Source organism: Hylobates moloch, unplaced genomic scaffold (genome assembly GCF_009828535.3).
Source record: "Hylobates moloch isolate HMO894 unplaced genomic scaffold, HMol_V3 SCAFFOLD_9, whole genome shotgun sequence".
NCBI lineage: Eukaryota > Metazoa > Chordata > Mammalia > Primates > Hylobatidae > Hylobates > Hylobates moloch.
Window position 1 is genome coordinate 100,948,754 of NW_026652284.1, and position 20,839 is coordinate 100,969,592.

At 39.2% G+C, this 20,839-nt stretch overlaps 1 protein-coding gene across 1 annotated transcript in view; it reads right to left on the bottom strand.

Annotated features, from left to right (window-relative positions):
* Window positions 1-20,839, bottom strand: part of SNTB1 (syntrophin beta 1) — a 279,512-nt gene that overhangs the window by 163,813 nt on the left and 94,860 nt on the right. The gene's annotated exons all lie outside the window — the stretch shown is intronic.

Genomic DNA, 20,839 nt, shown 5'->3' on the forward strand with positions numbered 1-20,839 from the left:
ATGTGGAAAGACCTGTAAGAGCTATTATTAGTGGGGATAAAAGGAGAAAGCAATACATATACTATAATATCTTTGTATATAAATTCGTAAATATATGTGCTTATATGCCTACAATTATTTCTGGGTAGAAATATAAGAAATTATTAACACTAGTTAGCTGTGAGAAGTGGAAATAAAAGCCACAATGATTAAGAAATAGGTGTTTACTATTTATTTATTACTTTTATATCATTTTCATGTTCAACCATTTGTGTGTATTACTTTTATACAACTTAAGAAAACAAAAATAAGAAAACAAAAACAGCTTAAGAGCCCAGTGAAGCAGACGGAAGTTCTGCTCTTTGATATGTTTGCCTTGGTATTAAGAAGTATTTTTGCCTATTCTGAATTTGAGCATTTGGTCTTTAGACAGCTTTTGAGTTGACGGGGCAACGAGATTCTTGGAACATGCAATATAAACTTGCATATTCTTCTTTCTATCACCCACATACTCTGGTTCTTTGCTGCCTGGGGAGATTGGGCTAAGTCCCTCACAGGTGTTTGTTATTACAAATGGCAGTGAATTGGAATGACAGCGAACTAGGGGGCATTTCCTCCAGATCTTCAACGAATTGGTTCCACCAACTAGTGCCTTCCCTGTGCAAGACATCAACAAGATTATGGAGACTACAGCGATGAACAATACACTCCATACTCAGAGTTACAAAATCATGGGTGACTACAGTGGATGCTGTTGGTGTCCCATCTAGGACCCTTTTCCTATAGCCTGGTTGCTGTGTGTTGGGTGACAACAACTCATAGCTGCCCCCCAATCTTGGCCCAACAGAAGCTGCTAAGCTTGGGAGGCTGCAAAATCACTACCCAATCCCCCAGACAGATGCTCTGCTTCTCAGAAAACCACCTAAGATAGGACATAAGACAAAGTACACAAACTACGGCAGAAAGTAGAATGAGCTATGTTTTATAAAAGGAATAAAATGCCTTGGAAGAACCCATTAAAAAAAGGATCTAGGAGCATGAAAGACAGTTCAGGTTCACAAAAATTTAATCAGCAGTTCAAATATACCCAGATGCATGTAATATGGACCTTTATTGAGGCACTCAATCATATCAAAAATAGCCATATTAATACAAGACAGAGGAGCAGTCATTTAACACCAACACATATTTTCAAGGAAAATTTCAGGGTTTTAACTGAAAATAAGTGCAATTAGGAGAAAAGAGCTCCATGGTTGCTCCAAACCTGTTAGCCCAGGTTGCAGTTACAGAAGGAGAAATATTATTCAGGGACCGTGTATTTTAATAAATATTATTTATTTCTGGGCAAAATATTTAAAGAGGAACACAGACACACTCAAGAACAAATGCAGAAATTTAGGGGGACATATTTAAGCTGTCTGAGGCTGGAATAAATATACTTCTTTAGAAGATCCTGAACTTGGGCCGCGCGCAGTGGCTCACGCTTGTAATCCCAGCACTTAGGGAGGCCGAGGCGGGTGGATCACGAGGTCAGGAGATCGAGACCACCATGAAACCCCATCTCTACTAAAAATACAAAAAATTAGCCGGGCATGGTGGCGGGCGCCTGTAGTCCCAGCTACTCGGAGAGGCTGAGGCAGGAGAATTGCGTGAACCCGGGGAGTAATAAAATGGTCGAGATGGTCCTTCTTGCTGGAAGAGACTCCAGGTCATTTTTACAAGGCTTGGCTATCAATTGTAGACATAATTCTACTGCCAAGCACTCCTGTCCCCAGTCACCAGTTGAGGTCTGAGACTGAGCAGCCCCAGGCAGGGAGTGAAAGCAGGGTAGCCATGCTTGGGTGTGGTAAAGCAGTGGTTCTAATTGGAAATAGAGTGTGTGAAACCTTCATGGTTCTCTGTGCATTAGTGTCCTGAAATTTCTATACCTGGCAATCAAAATAGTTAAGATATCATCTAATTTAGGGAAGGGAAGGTGTTGCTTAAGAATAGATGTATCTACAATAGGCAGCCAACATTAGTGTATTAAGTAATACAGGAGTTTGTTATTCATTCGTCAAAAGTCTAGAGTGAAAGAAAAGGGCTGCTGGGGCAGCTCTGCTCCCTGAAGTTGTCAGAGACTCAGGCTTCTGCTTCCTGACTGCTCTGTATCCCTGTTGTGCTGTCTAATGATCCAATATGGCTGCTGAGTTCCAGCCATCACAACCAAATTCACATTAGTAGGAAAGACGAAGAAGTGAAAAACACACCATCCTTCTTGCTTTAAGGCCACTTTTCAGATATTGACACACTATTTCTGCTTACAACCTGATATGGTTTGAATATTTAGCCCCTCCAAATCTCATATTGAAATGTAATCTCCATTGTTAGAGGTGGGCCTAGTGGGAGGTATTGGATCATGAGGACAGATCCCTCGTGAATGGCTTAGCACCATCCCCTTGATAATGAATGAGTTCTCACCCAGTTGGTTCACTTGAGATCTGGTTGTTTAAAAGAGTCTGGGACCTCCCCCTTCTCTCTCTCTTTGTCCCATACTTGCCATATGATGTGCTGCTCTCCCTTTGCTTTCCACCATGAGTAAAAGCTCCCTGGGGCATCACCAGAAGTCAAGCAGATGGTGGCACCATGCTTCCTGTCCAGCCTGCAGCACCGTGAGCCAATTAAACCTCTTTCCTTTATAAATTACCCAAGCCCAGGTATTCCCTTATAGCGATGCCAAATGGATTAACACACAGCTCATCGGCCAGAACTTACTCACATGGCCACTTCTAGGTGGAAAATAAACTTTTTCTTTATTCTTGACAGCTCTATGTCCACTCAGCTAAAAATGGTAGGGAGAGGTGGCTATTACTGTGGAAAATGAAGAGAATAAATATCTGGAGACAACAGAGGAAGACATTCCTAATTCTCTGAGGACTTAGCATAAATAGATTTTATAACACATAAATACAAAGAAATGTGTTAGAGCAATCAATTTAAAAAAATCATGACTATGTTCCATATACTTTGCTAAGTGTTTTTTTGTGTACTAACTCATCTGAACCTCACAACATTATAGGCATTATAATCATCCCCCTTTCACCAAAGACACTACAATCGAGAGGGGTTAGGTCATTCGCCCAAAGTCACAGTGCTGGAAAATGGCAGAAGCATGAGGTGAATCCAGGCAGACTGGCTCTAGAGTCCTTAGGTTCAACCAGGAAGCAATACTGATTCTTGCTCTGAAAAAAAACTGTGTGTGTGTGTGTGTGTGTGTATGTGTGTGTGCGTGTATTTAAGTCAATATTTTTATGTGCTGGGAGAAAACATCCAATTAAGAGGCTGTTGCCTGTAACATGAGAGAGTTTGATTTTGTAAGCTTGAACTGTTAAACTATGGCATTTCAATAAATGCCTTTTAAGACGCTATAATATGTATTCATAATAGAGGGTTTAACCTGGCAGAACTGAACCACTAGTGTCTGCATAATTACACCTTCATGTGCTTACCGGCAGTAATTTCAGGCAAAGAGCTGTTGAAACTGATTTGAAGCAGCCAGGCCCAGGTTCAGGGTGCCTAGTAATCAGAACTAATTAATAAACCATGTCCTTTTTGGGCATCATGATTTAAAAGCTGTGGTTTAGCAATTAAAATTCCAATCTTCAGTTGTAAGAAAAGGGGCGGAGAGAAGTAAGAAGTGGTCTTCAAACCAATAATCCACCAAGCCACTTTCAATATGTTTGTGTTTTTCATTTGAAGGACAGGCAGTTGTGAAGATTTCAAAAGAGCATTCAGTAAAGCCCAAATTTGCTAAGGCTCCAAGTTGCCACAATTAAATCTTTGTTGGGTTGGCCAGATGACATTTGAAAGAAAAAGCAGCACACAGGCTACTAATGAGGAAATGCTTTAGGCAAATCCAATCAACTCTCCTACCAGACTGGTTTCTAAGGAGCCGGAAAGTCCATCTGATATGTTCAAGTTTTCTTAAAAATAACAACAAACACAACAACAAAAAAAGAATTTCCAGATTACAGGAAGGAAAAAAAAATTCATTGCTTTAGAGGATGTAAACACAAATGTGGAGTTTTAAAAATGTGATTAAGGAGAAAGGGGATTAGCTGGAAGCAAGAAACCTGGGAATTCAGACTTTTAGTGAAATGTTCAAGCTGGGGACAGGTTGGTGACAGTGGGAATTGCCAACAAAATGCAATATAAGATTTACCCTCAATGGCATTTTCCCAGATCATCTTAGGGAGGAAAGATGCAGAGAGAGATCATCAATATTTTCAAAAAGATCAAGAAATGATGAAAGAGGTAGTATGTTTCTCAGAAGTTGTAGCTAATGTCTCGAGAGGCTGAATGATGCAGAGGAAGGACAATTGGCCCTGGGAGTCTGAGACCTGGACTACAGTTCCAGCTCTGCCACTAACTAGCTCTCCAGCCCTGGGCAAGTCACTTCCCTTGCCTGGATCTCATTTTCTTCGCCTGTCAAAGAGGGAAATAAGGTCCCTACCCTTCAAACATTCTCTGATTCCTTGGGAAGCTGCCTTTTCTGACAACATTAAAGAAAAAAAAAAGAATGTGTTTTACCTCATCTTGCTATTTATGTCATCACCAAGAAATAGCCCTGTTCAAATGTGTGCCACATTCTAGACAGAGGCCTTAAACAAATGTGTCTTCTGACTTTTTAACCAAACCCTACAGGCACCTGATAAATAGGAATATAAGTCCACATTGAGATTATGTTCTCAAGTTACTTTTTCTTAGGTTTGGCAGCATTATCTAGAAGAATCATATTTTCATTCAGTTACCAATATTTATTTTACTTCCATTCTGCCAGCTGAATCCCGGCATAAATACATCTGGAAGGGAAGAAGTATTTGAAGGATGGCCAAAATGTTCTGAAGAAGTCATAGGACATTCTTGGAGAGGGGATTGAGTTTTAAAATGTGGAGTTGAGAGTAAAATAAACTAGGTATGAATTTGTTAAGTAATCTTTGGCCTCCAAAGAAAAGATTATCTCAAAATTGTCCTATTTTAGACTAATCCACTCATTCAACATGACCTACCTTGATTCTTCAAGATAATTGACGCCAAAGTAAGGCAATGGACCCACAGAAAGTATCCCATCTTGTGAGTAATCCCATCCATCCAGAGCACACTGATTGGTTTAGTTATTAATTAATTCCACAAATGTTTAATGAGCTTTTTCTGTAGGGAGGGCCCTGAGCATTGGAATAGTCACAGTGAATAAGACCGACTGGCTCCCTACCCTTAAGGTGCTTGCATTCCAGTACACATGTGCCTGCTGCGGCATAGGGTGGAGGCATTGAACAAGCAGACAATATAGGGCATTGCTCAGAAAGTGACATGCACTAGAGGACAGGAGCCTGTCCCCATTCACACAGAGCCATTCACCATCTGGCATCTGCCTACTTCCTGACCTAATCTTAGCTGACTTGTTCTCCATAGTTCACATGCAAGCCACAGAGAAGTACTGTTTAATTCGCTGAACATGCCATGTTCTCTCCTGCCTCTGTTCTTTGCACATGCAGTTTCCTCCACATGGAAAACTTTCTGGAAAACTCCCTACATCCTTTAAACCTCATGCTGGATAAGACATCCCTTTCAAAGCGTTCCTGACACCTCCAGGCATGCCTCCCTTAAACACCAGCTATGCTTTGTGGCGGCTTCCACTGATATCAACAGCATCAGGACCATAAACATCGTGATAATGGCTTATTCCACTCCAGGCACTGTGCTGATTAGCTTACAAATATTTTAAAAAGCCCTTATATTTATATGCAATTGTTTGCATAATAAGTCTTTCTAGTAAAACCATAAGGTCTTCAAAGTTGAATGACTACTTTACAAACTCTAGACTCTGGAGCCAGACTATACAGTTCACATCCCAGCTCTGCCACCTGCCAACTATGTAAGCTTGGGAAAATTTCCTTACCCTTTTGATACCTTCACTTTTCCATGTGAAAAATGAGGACGCATAGCCATTCTTACCTGACAGAATTGTTATAAGGTTATGAGGATTAAATGAGTTAACACACACAAAGGGCTTGGAAGTGTGTTTAGTGCATAGAAAGTACTCATTACTGTCAGAAAAAATAAAAACTCAGGGACATGCAATTAACACAAATGTCTGGCTACAAAACATGGAATTGGTGAGCAAATGAACAACAAATAAATCTCCACAACATAATTTCTCAGATTTTTTTTTTTTTTTTTTTTGAGATAAGAATCTGGCTCTGTCGCCCAGGCTGGAGTGCAGCGGCACGATCTTCGTTCACTGCAACCTCCGCCTCTTGGGTTCAAGCGATTCTCCTGCCTCAGTCTCCTGAGTAGCTGGGATTATAGGTGCACAGCACCACGCCTGGTTAATTTCTGTATTTCTAGTAGAGATGAGGTTGCACCATGTTGGCCAGGCTGGTCTCGAACTCCCGACCTCAAGTGATCCACCTGCCTTCGCCTCTCAAAGTGCTGGGATTACAGGCATGAGCCACTGTGTGCGGCCAGTTTCTCAGAGTTGTTCTCCAGGAGCAGTCTCATAACCAATCTTTATTACAGATCAAGTAGGAGAGGCCAGAGAATATCAGTCACTTGCCTAAGGTTACAAGACCAAGGAGTCACAGATGAGGGTCAGAAACCCTGCCCTGCACTCTATCCTGTAAAATGGAGGTAGGCAAGATTTTTCTGTCAAAAGCCAGAGAGAAAATGCTGAGGGCTTTGTGGACCTTGGAGTCTGCGTCATAACTTCATTTTACCATGGTTGCACAAAGACGTCACAGGCTCTACACAAATACATCAGTGTGGCAGTATTCCATCAACACTTCATTCACAAAAACAGGCAGAAGGCCAGGTTGGACCCATGGGCTGTAGTCTGCCAACTCCAGCTTTAGAACAATAACAAAAACTAGCAATTATTGATTACTTACCACGTGTTGGACCTGGCTCTAAATGTGTAAAGTATGCTCATTAGGGAGCAATTCTATGAAGTAGGCATACTATTACACCTATCTTATAAGAAAGAAAATTGTGGCATGGAGAACTGAAGTGACTTGCCCACGGTCACACAGTAGCAATTGGCAGCACTGAGATTTGAATCGAGGGTGTCTAGCTCTACAGCCTCAACTTCCAATCACTTTACCATGCTTTTTTCTTGTATCCTGGATGCTGCCTCTAAACATGTGCAAATGTTCATGCCTGAAACCTGTTTGTACAACCACAAAAATTTTCGAAGTCATGTTTTTAAAAACATCTTTTAGATGAGCATGGTGGCTCATACCTGTAATTCCTGAACTTTGGGAGTATGAGGTGGGAGAATTGCTTGAGGCCAGGAGTTAGTGACTAGCCTGAGCAATACAGCATGACCTCATTTCTACAAAAATAAAAATTAAAAAATTATCCAGGCATGGTGGTGCACACCTGTAGCCCTACCTGCTCAGGAGGCTGAAGCAGGAGGATCACTTGAGCTCAGTAAGTTGAGGCTGCAGTGAACTATGATCATGCCACTGCACTCCAGCCTGTGCAAAAGAACCAGACTTTGTGTCAAAAAATGAGAAAAAACAAAAAACTTTTAATCTGCGGTGTTTTCTTTTCATCATCTCATAAACTGATAAAATATCAATGTTTGTGTTTTCATAAAGAAAAAACATAAGCCAGGGTAAAAAGAGGCTGGAACTACCGGGATCTTGCTCATGTGACATCCAGATATTATAAAGCAGCTGGCCCACACTCCTTCAAAGCCTGAAGGTGGCAATGGTTGAATCTAATAGATGAGGTACATAATAGGTGTTGCTTTTATTACTTCAACTTACTAGATAGCTTCTGGGAGAGACACCTAATGCTTATGATGACAAAATTGAGATTTTAAGAGTTTCACATGGGCACTAAATAAAAAGATGAAATACAATAGGGATAAAGTAGAAAGTTTTATCATTGCATATTCAAAATAAAAATCTCTAACATGTAGGACAGGGAGAACTGTGTTAAAAGCTGTTGATAAGAATAAAGATTCTAGGGATTTTCATGGCTATGATTCCCATAATAAAGTAATAGGATATTAGGCTCCAGTGATAGAAGTATGGCATTCAGAAAAGGAGAGAGAAGTCCTTCTCTTTGCCTCCTTCATCAGCCCATACCTGAAGCTCTAACAGGTTAGACAGGTTAAATGAGGGTAAAGCAAGTGATCACCTTGTTGAAAGGCTCAGGAAATAATTAAACCACACATTAAATGACAGACATTAGCACAAAAGAGTGAAGTGCATACACTTTGGAGTCTGACCCTGGGGTCCAGTTCCAAGCTCTTCTATTGCCTAGCTCTGTGGTCATGAGCAAATTACTTGGTTTCCCCACATGCTTGTTCTTTCACTCACTCATAGCATTGTTGTGAGGATTCAATGAGTCAATGTAAGTAAAAATCTACAAGAAACTTGGGATAATAAACACTGAAAGGTACGCTACAATTATTAGAAGTTGTTCAACCTAGAAAAACAATTTACAGGACTTAATAACTGGGGATTGGGTTAACTTCACTGTGTGTATGTCTGCAGAATACAGCCATGACCAGTGAATACAATCAACAGGGGTAAGATTTGGGTTCTATATAAGAAAAGACTGAGAGGTGATGACTTCCCTATGCTAGTTACATTTCAAGCAGAAACTGCATGAGCTATCTCCCAGTCACATTGCAGCAAATAATTCTACTTTGTGGAAGAGTAGATTGTTTCTAAAATTTCTTCAAGTTGCCATATTCTGTGATTCCTTCTGGAATGTGGTTAATTGAGATGCCTAATCCAAAGACTCCAATATAGTGAGATCTATTCACAGATACATTACCAAGCATAAAATTGTGCTGTACATTTCTTCATTATTATATGCTTATTAGCTACATATTAGTAGTGTGACAATGAGACAATCTGTTAAGCTATCTGGGTCTCAGAATCCTCATCTGTGTAATGGGGAAAACATAGGCAGTACAATGTTGCCTTAGATAGGCAATACAATGTAGTGGTTTAAAATATGAGCTCTAGAGTCAGAGCATCTGGGTTGGAATCCCAAATCTTCCATTTACAAGGTGGACTTCTTTAAGAAGGTATATAACCTCTCTGTACCTCAGTTTCCTTACCTGATAATAACAGCACCTATCTCATAGGATTGCTACAAGGATTAAATAATTTCAAAAAATGTATACAAAGCCCTTAGAACAGTATCTAGTATATGCTTATCACTCAAATTTAAATATTACTATTATGTCATTGCTGTTATTGTTGCTATGAAGTTTCAATGAGAAAATGCATTGCAAGGATGTCTCTTTTCGACGCTTAGAATTGTCAAAATAAAAAGTGCTTGAAAGTATCATTTCTTTCATTCATTTCTTGCACATAAATTAAGCACTTACGCTGTGCATTGTGTGGGACTAGACATTGCAGGATAGATAATCAATTGGATATACGAGTTACTGCTTCTGAGAATTTTATAATCATGCCAGGCAGAAAAGGCATACAAACCTAAAATACCAAAATTTCTATAGGATATGATTCAATACACACAAATGTAGTCTAAAGTTTATTCATCAGATATTAGTAAGTACTGAGAGGACCTGGATTAATTTGCCAGCAAGGCCCTCACCATCAAAAATAATCATAATTTCTCTTCCCTGGGAAAATAAAGTAACTATTTTAACAGCTATACTCTAACATCTGAAGACAGGAAGTGAGTAACAGGCAGAAAGGATGTTTGAATACTCAACTCCAAATATTGTTTTTACTCCTTGCTAGACAGAAGATCACATGTGAATGAAACTTTACGTCAAAAGAAGGAAGTGTGTCTCTCTCTTGCCCCTTACAGGTATCTCTGGAAAATAAAACTCTATTATTCCAGGTGTAGCTTCATAATAACATCCTGCAAATCAAACTTGGGGCTCAGTAAATTTGCAGTTATTTTTCAGTGACAGAAGTCCAGAGTCATAAAGCTTTTCCAAAGGAAACCATGTTAAGTAAACTAAATATCATTACCAAGGGTAGAGTCAGGAAAGGTATGACATTTTTCCACCTTACTCTGAATATGCTGCAAATCTAAAGTACTTGTAGAGGCATCTGAAAGTAAGGTAGATGGTGACGGGTTCTTTGAAACATCAGAGTTTGTCAGACTAGACAATGCTATGGATACGTCCTATTCTGAAAGTGTTTTATAGCACTTCCTTGCACACAACCTCATTGCATGCTTATTGTCACCCTCATCTGAAATATGCATAAGTTGCAAGGCCTTTTAGAATCTGACTATGCATCTATTTTTTGAGACTTCCATGACCCAGAGAGTGAAAGCCTAACAACTTTCCCCATCAAATTTTACCTCCTCCCCCAAACATATGTGCACACATAAACACATCTTGCTCCATAGAACTAATGCCTTTAAGACTCAGCTCAATGTGACTTCACTGTGCTTCTCACTGGATTTTCTCCAAGAGGCCAAACTTAGCTTGACCTTGCCTCATACTCTCTCAGGAGAGTAATTCCTAAGAATTACATCAGGATGACAGAGGAAAGGCCTAAGCAAGCTTTAAGGTTCTATTAGAGTCAGAAGAATAAAACCTCACAAGATTTAATGCTAAACCTCTAGAAGATTCACTTGAGGCATAGCAGTCAAGATAGTTGGGCCTTTGTTGTTTTTTAAAAAGGTAGGAAAGGAATGATGGTGAGCATCAGTGAATGGATACAACTCTTTCAATAAATAAACCCATAGAAAAATTTAACAATAAAAAGGTAGGCAAATTGAGTTTCATAGGGTTTAAATATCTTACTGCAATAGATATTCCAAGCACCAGACCTGGAATTTGATCCCACGTCTTATAAATCTAATTTGAAAATCCCTTTCACCATAATCACAGATGTAATAATACATCTACTTCAAGTAATATGAAGACATGAGCTAGATTATTGCAGTTAATGAGCAATGAATTGCTATGATGCTGGGAAAATCTATGGATATTGGAAAAGGGGACTAAATTAATAAACATACTCTATGATAATTACATCAGAATTGATGTTATCAAAATATTCCACATGCACCATAAGAAAAAATCTAAAGGTCATATAGGAAATCCTAAAAAACAAACAAACTGTCACATTCGATGAAAATTTAAAAATTGACATAAAATCTGTATTATAAACAAAAGGGGAAATGACATCAGATATAACATAGATTAAAATAATAAACTCTAAAACATAAAAGAATACTTTTGACAGTTTTATGGTAATAAGTTTGAAAACCTGGAGTGCACAAATTCCTAGAAAAAAATAAATGTAACAAAACTGACCTAAGAAAATAGAGAACATGGTTAGTCTTGTAACTCTTAAAGGAATGGGAAAATTCTTTAAAAAGAAGTTTAAAATTTATTCTTTAATTTTAAAGAAAATTTTTAAAAAGAAAATACTAGAATCAGAGCTTATTAGTGAATTCTACCAAATCATTAAAGAACGGCTCATTCAAAACTTAATCAAACTATTCCAGAGACTAGACACAAAAAGAATCTCCCCAAATTATTCCATGAAGCTAATATAACTTTAACAACAAAAGAAGTCATGGAAAATTTTTAAAAGGAAAATTGCCCATCCATTTTCCTAAATATAAACATAAATCCCAAATACCAAACAAAATATCAGTAAACCAAGTCCAACAATATATATAGAAGACAGTAGTACAGCATGACCAAGTTTGGACTGTGTGAATAATGCAAGATTGATTCAATATTAGAAAATGTATTATTGGCATTCAGTATATTAACAAATAAAAGGAGAAAAGTATATGACTACTTAAGTGAGGAAAATACATTTTGTATTTTATAAACTTTAACAGACAGTTATAGGAAACAAAAGAAGCCCTTAGTAAACCAGAAATAGAAGGTAACTTCCTTAACTTCCTAAAGACTATCCACTAGAAATAAAACCAAATTGACATCAAGCATTCTGAATAAGGAAATGCTGTAAGCATCTCCTTGAAAATCAGGATGGAATTAACAATACCCTCCCATTACCCCTCTATATAATGTTGCACTGAAAGTCCTAGGCTGTGCTAAATGACAAGAAGAAGCAATTCAATGTATAAGGATTGGAAGGTTAAAAATATTAAACAAATGAATGCATGAATGAATAAGTGAGAGAGTGAAAAAATGGAAGGAAGGGAGGAAAGGAAGGAGGGAGGGAGAAAGAGAGGGAGGGAAAGAGGAAGGAAAGAAGGTGTAGGACAAAGCACCTAGAACTTGTTATACCTGAATTTCCATCATGGCTGGGGTCCTAATTTTCTGAGTAGTTGTTAGCAAATCATTTAACCCTCTAGTGTTCTTAAATTTCCTATTCTATAAAATCAGGGAAACTACCTTGGTTAATTAATTCCATTAAAAAGGATAGAAAATATGGGAAGAAATATAAGCTTCTGGGATGAGAGTGAACTATTTCGGTTTTGGAGATGTGAGGTTTGAGCTGTGGACAGAACATCCACGAAGAGATAGAGGTCAACAGACAAAATTATGAGTCTGAAGCTTTGGGAAATGGTCAGAGCTTCATCTCAGTTCCAGTGGAAGGAGATGTTACATGACAACCATAATGGTTAGCACTTGTTGAGTGCTAACTAAATGTCCAGGGTTTTACACAGATTACGTCTTTTAATTTTCACAACCACCTTGTGAGATAGTACTGTTATTATTAACAGTTTACAGATGAAGACACAGAAGTCAAATAACTCACCTAAGACCCTACAGCCTCAAAGTTGTGATTCAAACCTGATTCCAAAGCTTTTCCTCTTTCCCACTGTGCTGTGAAAGTCTGCCTTTTGGAATCAGATCTGGTTTAGAATCTTTTCTCCCCAAAGAGCCTTGAGGTCTGGACAACTTGCTACAGTTCTCTAAGCCTGAGATTTCTTCTCTTGAAAAAGAAGAAAATAATACTAAAAGCATGGGGTTGTTGTGTATATTTTACCAGATGATATATGTAAAGTGTCTGGTATTAAAAAAAAAAGGGTATGCCATAAATACAAGGCAAACCTCCTAGAAGCAAACTAGAGAACAAGGACAGAGGGAGATAGCAGGTATGTAACATCTTAAAGCCATTTTCTTATGTTCCAAGTTATCCATATCCTCACTATCCCCCCACCGTTTCCGCAGACAGCCCAGGGGCAAGCAAAAGGGCAAAAGGCAGACATCAAAGCTCAAAAGGGAAATAGATGTTGAACTGAACAGATGACTTAAACTCTTCCTCCTATTCTAAAACACTATCTATGTTCCCTGATCTAATCTTGGTGCAGGGAAGAAGGGGGCGGAGGTTGTGAGTGTTGTGAAGGGAAAACTCAAACTAAACAACAGGAAGCTTATTGGCTTGAGTACCAGTATAGTTGAGCTAAAAGATCACAGACTTTGAGTCAGATCAATCCAGCTTATGTGGCTGATTGCTGCACAAATGGCTACAGGGAACATTTCCTGACCTCTCTAAGACTCACAGAGCCTGTTAACATGTAACGCACAAATTTGCTATTAAATTAGGTAACACTTGCTGTGGTTAGAATGTGTCCCCTCCAAAATTCACGTTGAAATTTAATCCTCATTATGATAGTATTAAGAGGTGGAACCTTTTGGGAAGTGATTAGGTCACGAGGGTTCTGCCCTCATGAATAGATTAGTGCCTTATCAAAAGGCAGGAGGGAACTAGCTTAGGCCCTTTTTGCCCTTCTGCCTTCTGCCATGTGAGGACACAGCATTCATTCCCTCTGGAGGACAAAGCAAGGTGCTCTCTTGACAGCAGGGAATGAGGTCCTCCCCAGACACCAAACCTATCGCTGGCTCAGTCTTGGACTTCCCAGCCTCCAGAACCATAAGAAATAAATTTTTTTTTCCTTATAAATTACCCAGGCTCTGGTATTCTGTTACAGCAGTACAAATAGACTAAAACAATATAAAATATTAAAGGATATTTAGCACACATTCTGAAATGTGTTAAAAGGCAACTCTCCCTGAGTACTGATATGAATCTCAAAACAATCACCAGAAAATATTTTAGGGCATATTGACCTGCACTTGGAGAAGAATCCAGAACAAAATCTTTTTGGCTTGTGCAAAAACCAAAAACCAAACCAAAACAAAACCCTACTTTTTGGTGTTGTCTGTGGTAGAACATTGAAACCCAGGTATTCACTGGCAGAAAACAAAACGAGAGTTTTAACAAGCCTGGGACAAGTAGCCTGAAAAAATCTCAAATCACTTCGTGATTCATGTTGTTGTTTAAATGGTGATATGGTTAACTGAATCTAGGTATGAAACTTAAGTTTCCTCCAGGTTGAAAGTGGACTTGAAGTACTCCAATGTAAATAACACCTTTAAATATTACATAATTTAAAAAATCATTAAAAAAATCTTTATACATTCTAAATTGTATTGCCCTAAGGCAAAGTATACTCCACATTTCAAGGCCTCACAGCTCCCTCAGATCAAAGCTCTAGGTTAGCTAAATGGGAAATCCTGGCTGTGAGTTACAGACGAACACTCTTATTATCCATTGTCCTGGGCCTCCTTGCTTCCCTCCATGCAAGACTGTTTACTGTGTAAACAGTAGCTGTGCAGGCCGTCAGGTGTTTTGCACCAAAGAATTCAACATATTTCTGCATGAAAAAATACAAGTGTTTTACTTTCTGTCAGAGTCTAAACTCTTCACTCCTTTTTCTTTTCTGTTCAACGGATAATGCATATTTAAGTATACGACCTCATTAATTATAAGACAAGCCTACAAGTCATGCAGGATTTCTGACTTAAGCAGGCTCTGAGGACCCTAGAACACAATAAAATATTTGTAGTCTAACATGCTATCAATTATAACAGGAGCAGAACCCAAAAAAACAAACTTTTATCTTTAGAGTAGTATATCTTGTTTGTCAATATAAAAAAGAATACATTCATTTTCTTTTCTTTTTTAAATCCTTAGGTAATGTTCAAATATGTTTTAAATGGAATCTTCTGCTTTAAGAAAGTCCACCGCATTATACACATAATATTCTAATTACTTCCAAGAAATGCTTCCTTCCAAGTTTGCAATCATTTACAAACATTAAGACATACTTCAGTGAATCACACTGAGAATTCGTGGAATTGTAGATTTATAAGTGAATTACACTTGGAATGAATTTTCTTTCAGAACTTAGAAATATATGACAGGCCGGGCGCAGTGGCTCACACCCGTTAATCCCAGCACTTTGGGAGGACAAGGCAGGCGGATCAACGAGGTCAGGAGATAGAGACCATCCTGGCTAACACGGTGAAACCCCATCTCTACTAAAAATACAAAAAAATTAGCCAGGCGTGGTGGCAGGTGCCTGTAGTCCCGGCTACTCAGGAGGCTGAGGCAGGAGAATGGCGTGAACCCGGGAGGTGCAGCTTGCAGTGAGCCGAGATCGCACCACTGCACTCCAGCCCTGGTGACAGTGTCAGACTCCATCTCAAAAATAAATAAATAAATAAAAGAAATATATGACACTATTTGTATAGTGAATGAGGTACACACCATCCTAAATTTTTCGACAATTCCTGTTACCAAACAAGGAGGTCAAGGATAGAAGCACTATTAAGTCCTAATTTTATATGCATTTTTTATATGATGATAAATTAATTATGTAGCAACTTAGAAAAGCTCAGTGGAGACGAAATTGTCACACTGTAAGCCATTGTAATAACATGGTAAACTTATTAATACCACAGGGGCTTTTATTTACCCTTTAACCAAAACTGTGAAGAAGTATCATAGCACTCATTCAGTGATAGTTCATAGGCAACTATGAACTATCCACGAATGATCCGATTTATGCCTCACTACAGTTTATTTTCCATATGAAGAAGCTGAATCTCAGGCAGGTAGACTCACCCAACTTCTTACGCTGCATAGTAAGTGGCAGAGCGGGAATCTGAACTCAGGCTTTATGATCCAGCACTAGCATTAACCATTACACATGCTGCACACCTGGGACACCGTCTTCTCCTCGTTACTATTGCCAGTACCCCATCATGTGGTTTCAGAAACCCATCTCTATTCCCGGGAAGAAAAACATCTAAAATGCACTGACTCCATAGTGGAGTAATATAAATATTGTCATTCTTAGAAATTGTTTTAGAGTGGAAAAACCTGAACTAAAGAGTTACGATCATCTGGGTTGATGTGCAGTTCTCTCTTTCAGCTGCATGAGAATGGACAACTCATTTCATCTTTCTAAAGTTCAGCCTCCTCATCTATAGATACACCTGATAGAATTTTTTTTTTTTTTTTTTGAGACAGAGTCTTGCTCTGTTGCCCAGGCTGGAGTGCAGTGGCGCTATCTCGGCTCACTGCAAGCTCCGCCTCCCGAGTTCACGCCATTCTCCTGCCTCAGCCTCCCTAGTAGCTGGGACTACAGACGCCCGCCACCACCCTCGGCTAATTTTTTGTATTTTTAGTAGAGATGGGCTTTCACCGTGTTAGCCAGGATGGTCTCGATCTCCTGAACTCGTGATCCACCCACCTTGGCCTCCCAAAGTGCTGGGATTACAGGCGTGAGCCACCACGCGCAGCCCTGATAGAATATTTTTAAAAATTCAGGCATAATCTACACCGAGTGAAGTACTCAGACCTTACATGCATCTTTCAGTCTGGATAAATAGATATTACATGCACTTCATAGGTTTCATTTTCATCTGTCTAGACATTTCCCTCATGCTCCTTTTCAGTCACCCCCACCCCACAGAAAAGTAGCTACTGATCTGTTTTCTGATTTGCTTTCTCTATATTTTTCTATAAATTGAATCATACAGGCTGGGCATGGTGGCTTATTCCTGTAATCCCAGGACTTTGGGACACTGAGGTGGGTGGATCGCGAGGTCAGGAGTTCGAGACCAGCCTGGTCAATATGGTGAAACCCCATCTCTACTAAAAATACAAAAATTAGCCGGGCATAGTGGCAGGTGCCTGTAGTCCCAGCTAGTTGGGAGGCTGAGGCAGAAGAATCGCTTGAACCTGGGAGGTAGAGGTTGCAGTGAGCCAAGACTGTGCCACTGCACTCCAGCCTGGGCAACAGAGCGAGACTCCATCTCAAAAAAAAAAAAATTGAATCATACAATATGTACTTTTTTGTGTATGTCTGGCTTCTTTCACGCTGTGTAACATGTTTGAGATTCACTCATGTTGTGGTGTGTAATTACAGTTCATTCCTATTAATAATAATTTGATGGAGGCATTAAAAGAGATAATGTACATTATTACCTGTAAAGGGCTCTATAAAAATACTTACAATTATTATTTAAAAGAGGAAGCCCAGGAACAAGAGAGTGTTAGAGCCAAGAAGAGGAATATCTAAGTCTGTCATAGGCTGGAGTATATTTGGAGTAAGGGGTTCATTAGTGTCTGCCATATCACATTCTTTGTACGTTTAAGGTCATCCCATTCCAGAAACATGTAAATTTGGCTTGTTTGGTCAAACTGAGTTGGATTTAGTCTACCAGACCAGAATTTATGTTTTTTGCTCAGCACAGACACCAAGAGTACCTTCCACCTGTATTTCTGAAACACTCTCTTTTGCCCACCACAGAGACGGAACCCCTCCTCTGTTAGATTACATTTAAGAAACTAGCGTGTGCAAGCCATCCATATGCTGTCTTCAGAAAGAGTCAAAACTTGTGGTGTCAATTCCAGCCAGCTGTGCAATTCAGTTTTCCCAAGAGAACTTGAGCCTGGCCCTCATGAGTAGGATACAAATACTCCATTTCACAGAAGGTGATTTGGCCACAAAAAATAAATCCATACTCCAGAAAGAAATGGAATCATGGAGGTATATAAAGTCCTTTTTTTTTTTTCTGGCAAAAACATTCTTCATTAAAAGCAGGATCTTCAAATCTAGACAGGAAACAGGCACCATTCCCAAAGATTATTTGCAAGAATTACTCTAGAGGATGAGGTATAAATATAAATGCTGAGTCCCCAAGCAAAAATCTCAGAAGCCTCTGTTAATTGAACTAACAGATGGGCTATGGAGATAGTGTCTTGTCAAGGTGGTAAATTGGGCAAGAATGATATCCTTAAAGGAAACATCAAGATATAGAAAGTTTATTAAAATATCACAGCAGAAGGTTTCAAATCACATTTAGAGGAAGGTATAGAAGAAAGTCTCCTCAAAGTTGCATCAAGCCAGTGGGTGTAAGTTTCCATCCTGCTTGCTGCAGAAACAACATCTGTTCTTACATTCAACACAGGCCACCTTTGATATTTATTGCATTTGCTGAATGCTGAAAGGATCTGAAATGTGAAACCTCTTGATCTGTCAGCAGTCTTGGATTTCTGTGAAAAGATGAGCTACATAATAGCACAAATTGGAGAAATTTCTTTTATCTAAAAGACATAAATCTCCATCACAGTTGAATTCCCTTTCAATACACAATTGTAGAAGTTATAGCCAACCTTTGTCTTGTAACTTCCCCTTATTTTCATTCTCCTCTACATGCACAGCTCCATTTCCTTCAAAAAGATGCATTCCAGGTCATTCAGTCTTGACTTTAACCCATTCACTTCTCCAAAGCAAATGTAGCCTAAATGAGTGAAAGTCAAAACATGCATTTGTTTGGTCTCATTAAGCTCACAGTATCCTTGTGATAGAAGAAGGAAATTTGGTTCATTAGTTTACCTGTGAATGAAGGATAACTTGCTTGTATTTCAGTGGAATTTATATTTTATTTTTATCCAATGCTCAGGTTTCTTGGTTCTCATCAAAAAGTGAGGCTGGTTACTCAACAGAGCCCAGAAAACAATAGCAAATTTTAGTTGACATCACATGAGTTGTGTATCTGGGGCGCATAAATGGTTAAAAACAAAAAAACAGACTTGGGTTTCATAATTCAAAGGTCTCTTTGAAAGAAGCAATAATAAAAGAGGATGCCTAGACGATATGATAAACGAAGAAAGTGGGTGAAAGGGTGGGAGACTCGATTAAGTTTCTGTGAAGATTTCATGTGATGTCAACACTGAGACAGTTACTTAGCACAGACCAAAGGGTCCAATTGCCAGAGGTTAAAATGACAGGTAATTAGAAGAGGTGGTATTCTTCTCCTTTCCTTTTTTTTCTCCCCTCCTTGTTTCATTTTTTAAGTGCACCCTTTATTCATGATGCTGTCCCACTCACACAGCAGTGGAGAGACTGTTTTGAGAAAGTAATCCGAGTGAAGGTTGGTAAGAAAGCCAAACCTCTAACTCATCAAGGAACTGGAGATTCTGGAGGAGGCAATGAAAAGAACCAGCCGTTATCAATCTGTGATGTCCCATTTACCCTGGGAAATTCCTTCTGAGTTAATCCAGGTGCACATCCTCAGTTCCACAGAACCCTTGGCATCTTTTCTCAGTGTCATAATGAGTGGTTTACATCATCATCTTTCCCACTAGATTCTGGGCTCCTTCTTAGGGGAAGAAACTCCGGTCTTTCATCCTGGTCATTTTAGGGCTGAGCCCATAGTTGGTAGTCAATAAATATTTGATGAATGTATACATAAATGAATGAATGAATGAAGACATAAATTTTTCTACCTCAAGCATGTCTGCCACAGACTGACTGCCTGAGAAGAATATATTCTGTGCAGAATTCTATTATTATTATCATGACTATTGATAATTTTCACCTGAAATATACTTCAAAGTGTTTTCATGCATTAGTAACTTGAAATTTTTATCTCTATTGAAACTATTCACATAATAAAATGTTATTTTCTTCACACAGCCACACACAAAACAAAACTGATTCCTTAGCCAACATTTTAGGCAAAATATTCTATTTTTGTGAAGGTCAATTCTTGTAGTATGACATCTATTCCAGCAGCTGACTTTGCAAATACACATCCTCCCTCACTTGGGGAGGATGCTAGAGGTTAAGATACAGGTCTCTGTTTTTAGACACTTGATGTTCAGGATTTTGATAATAATGAGAACTTTTAGTAATCAGAAATGTCCACAGCTACAAGCAATGAGTTCCCTCTCCTTGAAGGTGTCCCATGGAGGATGAAAGTCAGCTTGGCGGCGCCTTGCAGAGGAACTAAGCATCACATTGGTATTCAGTTTAGATGTCCTTGCTTTTCTCTTCAACCTAAACTTTTAAAATTTCATGATTTAACATGGGAAATAGAAGATTTTTTTTCTAGCACTATTAGGTGGTTTGGGGTCTGCAAAATAATTCACATGAGGGCAAAGACTAAGACTAAAGTCTGGGTCTCTCTGAACAGAAATTTCCTTACTGATCTTTCAGCAGTTTTCATGGATTTTAGTACTGCAGCCAAATGAGCTACTCCTCTCTGCAGAAATCCTTAGGTTCCCCAGAAGTGATCCTTTTATTCATAGCACAAGGTCCTTTAACTTGTCACTGAATCTCTCCTTGGCTCATCACGCTCCGGGCATTCTTGCAGATCACTTTTCCCTTAAGAAAGGTGGTTCAGACTTCCTCTGCAAACTAATCATAGGCTTGTAGGAGGCTGCCCAGGAAAATATTAGGCAGACTGATTAGAATGCTCGGATTCTGATCCTCAGGCCACTACGGACCTCACTGATAATGGAAATGCAGCTTAATGTTCCTTTCAGCGCTGCGTAGGCGATATGAAACATCACCTGCAATCCCAGAGTCTGTGGTGCAGCCCATTGAACCCCGCTCAAATGGGCTGCTCTATATTAAGACTCTTCTCCCACTGCACAAGTCGAGAGCTAGAACACAGAGCCCTTTGCAGAGAGACAGCCCAAGCTGAAGGAATGCTTGGGTGACTCCAGTGGCCTAGGGAATGTGACAAAAACTCATGCTCATCAGTTGCTGTTTTGTTCCAACTTTGCCACAATGTACT